Raw genomic sequence first — 6414 nt, 5'->3', positions numbered from 1 at the left:
TATTGTTGTCCTTTCTAATAACGTCCCCCAAATAAACCTTCTTAAACCACATAAGAGGTAACTCTCTACTCGTGTTTTAAGACATCTGGAGCAAACCACTTCTGAGAACATCTGAGACAGCACCGGCCGACTCGGAAGGCAGCGCGTGTAACCGTGAGCCCGATTTGGCCTTGGAACTCATGCGGAGTCTCTGAGCTGAAACTGAGTTTGCATTCTGCCTGCCCACATGCAGTTATCTGAGGAAGGTCTGGGTAGGAATGAGCTACGGTTGGAGGTAGCATTTCTGTTACCCGGCGAACTCGACCGGATGGCCTTCGTGCACAGGAGCATGTGCCACCGGCGGGCGTGACACGTTTGCAGACGCCTGCTTCTGCTAAATGGCGAAGGCTTCGCAGAGATTCGGTTTTAGAATTTTCCTGGTGGTTCCCAATCAAGCTTGGTTTTTCGTAGATTTTAAACCAAGAATGGATACACATGGGGCTTCTAACCCAACTTTAGAATTAAGTTGAAGAAGATACAACCCGAAGCCAGTGTGGAGTAGACAAAGACATAGCGTCCCAAGAATAGAAGAGATTTTACCTCAAACGGGTAAACATGGAGATCTCTAGGTAAAGTCAAGTGCCTTCTCTCTTGGCTGAGACACCGCAATGGTTTGTTGCCACGTTTCCTGGCAGCATATGGTCCCAAGAGCAAATCACCAAGTAGTGGTAAACGTGGTCTCTGGAGTGTCAGATGCCTTCCTTCCCCTGAGCAACGGTCCACCTCAGAGCAGAGATTCCTCAAAGGTCCTCACGTTCCTGTCATTCTAGAATAACATTCCAGATAAAAGAACATGTTGAAGGCACTGCCCCGAGTCCTTGAGGACAGTCTGAGTCCTGAAGGGAGGAGAGTTTCCGACTCGAGTTTTCTTTCTAAATAATTTTTTTCTTTGCCTCACTCACATACCGACTGGAATTTTCCTATGAGGAAAAGTGGTATTTTTCTCTCGCCCTAAGTTCTGTCAGACTCCCTTCATCTGCTTAACAAGCAGGGAGGAGAGTTTAAAGTTTGTGGGGAAACGATGGTCCACACCTCACGCAGGATCCGGTTCGCTCCCGGTGGGCTCGAGGTCTCGCATTTGCTTACCCATTTGGGCCCCAGGCAGGTACCGAGTTCCCCTCCCTGTGGACCTGACACCTTTCCCCTGCACAGCGGCTGCAGGGGGAAAAACAAGCCAGATCCCTGCTTTCCAGTGACATGAACCACGCACGACAGTACAGCTGGGTAGGGGAGCTAGAAGAGCAGCCAGGAGGAGTGGGTGGTGGGCTGACGACGACTCTAAGCCCTGCTCCGGTCCAAGTGTTTGCAGTCTGTGTTGTCACCTTATATGGCAAAGGGCACTGCAGATGTGAGTTGGCTGAGAACCTCGACATGGGGAGATCATGCTGGGGAACCATAACGAAAAACAAGATCTCCTACCAACCCAGGAAAGCTCTCTGCAAAGGCAGAAGAGAAGAAAAGCAGTTGTATTATCCAATAACCACGAAAGCAGCAAGGGACCCACACTGTGGGCCATCCGCTAAGGGATTAGGAAAGCAGGAGGAGGTCTCCCCGCCGTGACACAGCCCAGCAGACCAGACACAGCCTACCACCAGATAGAGGGGAACTCGTCCTCAAGCAAGAGGACTCCCCTGATGGCACCATTTGTGACCCGGAGTGCATCTTCAACGCACCTGGCCACGGGGTGGCCGCCTGTGTTTGCTAATTGCATTTCTCCCAAGGAGCAGTGCGGTCTCTATCCTTAAAACAGGAGATGGCTCTGCAGCCTGGAGCCTGGTGACCTGGAAGTCAGCCCCAACCCCCTCCTTCCGTGGGTCACCCTCTTCCTTGGTGTTGACATTTCAAGGACGCAGCTCCCAGGGCCTTGGGCAGAGGCCTGGGTTCTAAAGCTGGCAGGAGGCTTACAAACCTCTCAAAGGGGCAGAGAGAAATTCACGATGACAACTTTTTGCAAGTAAATGCTCTAAGGAAGGGGTGGGAGAGAGAGTCTTCCTTTTTGCACCAAGGAAAATTAAAGTTTTGATTTATATTTTTCCCCAGAGTTAGCCTGGATTCTCTGGACGGCCTCTACCTGGGATCACAAGTGTCCTTGTGAGTGGGAGAGGTGGGGAGCGGGCACTCCAGCAGGATAGAGTGCACAACTGAAGGGACGTGCTGGCCTGGAAGCTGGAGGAAGGGGCCGTGGGCTCGGGTACACAGAAGGCAGCTCTAGAAGCTGTAAGAGGTGAGGGAACCAGATTTTCCCTAAGAGCCTCCAGAGTGAACACAGCCTGGCCGACACCTCCGTTTCTGCCCAGACTGATTCTGGACTTCTGGCCTCCAGAGCTGGAAGAGAATGAATGGTGCGGTCTTGAGCCACCGGATTTGTGGGCGTTTGTCACAGCAGCCACAGGAAACTCCTGCAGGTGGGCGGTATGGACAGGAGAGAGGCTTGCTGGGAATCACATTCTGAGAAGATGATGCTTGAGCCCGAATCTGAAGAAAGTGATGAGCAAACCCTATAAAGTTGAGCAGGAAGGGCTTTCTAGGCAGAGGGAACAGCCACTGAGAAAGCCTTTGGGGGGACCTGGCTACCGTGGCTAGGCAGTGGCCTCGGGGTGCCCAGTACTAAACGTGGGTGCGGTCAAACCAGCTGGAACCTCAGAGGTCCCAGCAGCCGTCTGCGACGTTCTCAAACAGAACTGTACCGTGTTTCGGAGGGCCACTCGGGGTGGGGAGTGGGGAGGAGGGGACAGGCCTGGGGCAGCCTGGGGCAGCCTGAGGGGCTGCGCAGGGCTGGGGGCAGGGGGCACGCAGCTGGGAGGCGCCCAGGCACGGGCCTCACCGCAGCAAATCAGAACTCTACCTGGTTTCCTTTCGACCAAGCCCATGATTTTCCTTTTAGAAAAAGACCCTTGGAACTAGGTCTGGGACAGCAGTCAGGTGCAGCCATCTGGGTGACATCTCAGTCTGGGGCAGCTCTTACAGGCTGACCTTGCCACTTGCAAGGAGGAGCGCTATGGTCTTTTCCTGGGGAGTTTCCACATGACCCAGCAAGATCCCTTCGCCAGAGGAACGGGCCGGGGACACTCGGGCTCTTCCTCAGCGCGGGTGGCGGCTGCTTTCTCCCCAGGTCTGTGCCTGGAGGGATCAGGATGGAGCGCTGCCTGAGCCCCTGTGAGGGGCCAGCAGGCGTGGCCTCCACACAGCTCAGCGTGGGACCTTTCTGCCTCCTCCGCACACTGCCCGGGGACTCCTGGAAGGAGCTCGGCGAGGCTTCCTGTCCGCCTTCGGGATGCTCTCTGAAGCCCGACCCCACTGTTGTTAGGGGCATTAGAGTGAAGTTCTCTCTTCTCTCTGGCTTCCTGCTCTCCTCCAGCTTTTCAACAGTCATCCATTCAAAGTTTATCAACAAATGGCTTGGTTTTATTTCATATTAAGTACTACCCCAAGAAGGACTTCCATTGCTAAACTGGGCGGAGAAGTCCTCTTAATGTCCTTCCACATTGTGGGAAAACAGCACGGTCTGCTTCTGTGTGGCTCACGATGAGGCCCCGCACATGGCCGGTGGCAGAGGGCGGGCACTAACTCAGTATCTGTTGGCTGTACAGTGAGTCCTATGGGGAGCCCTGGGACCGGCCGTGTATCTGCGAGGGGTGGGTGCGGTTTGCCCGCTGGCAGATGCGGGACTGCTTCTAAGCTGTACTCGGTCCTCTTCCTAAAGAATTTCTGGAGACATTACTCCTCTCATCCCCGGCATGCTCATTTACTTTGCCAATCTAATCCAGTTGTGGGGGCCAGGCACGGTGGGAGGGGAAGAGGATCCTCCCAGAGCCCCTGCCAATTTTGCTGCCTGGTGGGTCCTCTACCCGGTACAGTCCTACTGTTCTCTGGCAAGCAGGTCAGAGCTGAGACAGTCTCCACTGGGTTCGGCCGTTTGGCTGGTTGCGGCACCATCCCCCCATAGCCTCCTCTAAGGGATATTGAAGGGGTGGAGTCCCAAATACCAAGGCCTGGAATTCCTGGCTGGCAGGAAGGCCTGGGAATCCCCCTGGACTCCTGTGTTCCTTTCCCTTCTGCAGAGTGAAGGCCCCATCACTTGCTTTGGCCAAAAGAGGAAGCTACAGCAGGTGGCTTACTCCTGATGGGGCGGGGGGCGGGGGGAGACACTTCTAGTGGGGGCTGGAGAGTAAGGGAGTAGTTTGTGGGCTTAAGTGAGACAGGTTTCCAACAGATGAAGATACTCGGGGGGTCCGCAAAGCAATTCCCCTTGGAGGGGGCCTGAGGGAAGGAAGCATTAGATGCGCACCGCATTTACTCCTGAGCTGATAGGAATCTCACATTTATTCTGCGCCGGGCCCAGCACTCCATGCTTTTCCCACACGTACAGCTTCAGTGGTGAAGAGTAGGGCTGGTTTCCTATCAACCCCTATCTAGCTGTGTGGCCCTGGGGAAATTCCTCCACTTCTCTGAGACTCAGTTGTTTCATCTGTAAAATGAAGAGAAGAGTAGGTTTTCTAGGGTTGTTAAGAGGTTTAACTGAAATGTGTGTGTGAGGGGTTTATCACCCACCAGGACCCACCAGGCAGCAAAAATTGTCTGACACAACAGAAGGACTCCCTACATATTAACTATCTTACTAAGTATTTAGGTAAAAACTAGACTACCTTAGGGGCACCTGAGTGGCGCTGTGGGTCAAGCTGCTGACTCCTGAACTCAGCTCTGCTCTTGATCTCAGGGTTGTTGAGTTCCAGACCCCATGCTGGGCTCCACCCACGCTGAGTGTGCGAACTACTTACCAAACAAACAAAGTGTCTTCTGGATGCTCTCATAGACAAATCCATTCTTCTGTAGCCATCAAACTGGACATGCATCGTATGATATGCTATATGCTATGGACACGATCTGACAAAAGTTTTTCTTCTCATGTTCGTCAATTTTATCACATAAAAAGTATACAACTTATACATTTAATCTACAAATAGAAACTTCGACTGTGAGAGATAAAATAAGACCTGAACAATTGGGGGACAGGGATCTTCAATCTATTCAAATGGATTTTAAAATATTGACAATATTTTTAAATATTCGACAAATTCTAAAGTTTATTCAGAAGAAGAAATGAGTGACTATAGCTGAGAAAATTTATTTGGGGGCAGGGGAGGATTGTGTGTTAGGGGGAGTACTTACACTATATTAAAACTTATTTTCTGTGATAAAAATACACACATAAAATTTAATTTGGGATGCAGGGCTGCACTATATATGACACCAAAGGCAGAAACCATAATAGCCTTTTACTTGATAAGATATGAACCCCCAAACAATGTGAACTAAAGCCAAATTTCCCAACTTAAAAAAATGGACAAATAAAGTGAGCAAAGGGACATAAGTAAATCCGCAGGAAAATACAAAAAGGCAATAAATATGTGTAAAAACGAGCCAGCTAACTAGTAATCTAGGAAATGAAATTCAAAACAATGGGAAATAATGACTTTAAATTTGAAAAAACAGCCTGCATCATCAAGGATATGGAAAAATGGGCATTCTCAAGAGAAAGCTAATAAACTTTCCTGGAAGATAATTTAGAAAGCATTTTAAAAATATACATTGTCTGTGATCCATCAGTTTCCCACTCCTCGGATTGTAAATCAGCCATGCGCAATAAAAGATGAATCTCTAATGGTACAGAAAACCAAGAAAGTTTACTTGCACATTTATGCTGCCATTAAGAATCATATCACAAGAGAATATCTAAAAAAAAAGGGAGAAAACTCACCATATTGTTAGTGAAAAGGGCAGAATACCTTTTTTTGCAGCACATTATCCCAATTACGTCACACATGCATAGATAAGTATAGAAAAAAACACAGGAGGAGACATACCAAATTTGAAATGTAATGACTCCAGGAACTAAAAGTATGAGAGATTTTTATATTCTATTTCCGATAGAACTGGTGCAACAGATCTAAGTGTTTTAAAAATGAATGCACGATTAACATCGACTTTGTTGAAAAATGTAAAAGTACATCACAGCGTCCTAGCCTGGAAAACCGCAAAGCCGCGGCCACCTGCTCGGCGGTGAGTCACGGGCGCGGCCTCGCACCTGCCTCCCCGCTCGCCGCCCCGCGGCCGCGCGGTTCCAAGCGACATGGCCCGCGGCCAGGGCGGCCCCCCGGCCAGGCCCGCGCCCCCGGCCGCGGGAAGCCGCGAACGCCTGCTCGCGGTAATTCCTGGAACAGGGGCATTCTTCTTCTGAAGTTCACACGGTCGGGCCTTTCCTTTCTCCGCTAGTGAACAAGCCGGAAGGCAGACTCTCGCGTCGGCCGCGCCGCGCCCCGCCGGGGGCATCACTCGGTGCTGCCGCGCCGCCGGGGGTCGAGGTGGCCGGCGGCG

This window comes from Mustela erminea, chromosome 11 (assembly GCF_009829155.1).
Source record: "Mustela erminea isolate mMusErm1 chromosome 11, mMusErm1.Pri, whole genome shotgun sequence".
Lineage (NCBI taxonomy): Eukaryota > Metazoa > Chordata > Mammalia > Carnivora > Mustelidae > Mustela > Mustela erminea.
The sequence above is the reverse complement of the archived record's forward strand: the minus strand, read 5'-3'. Positions refer to the sequence as shown.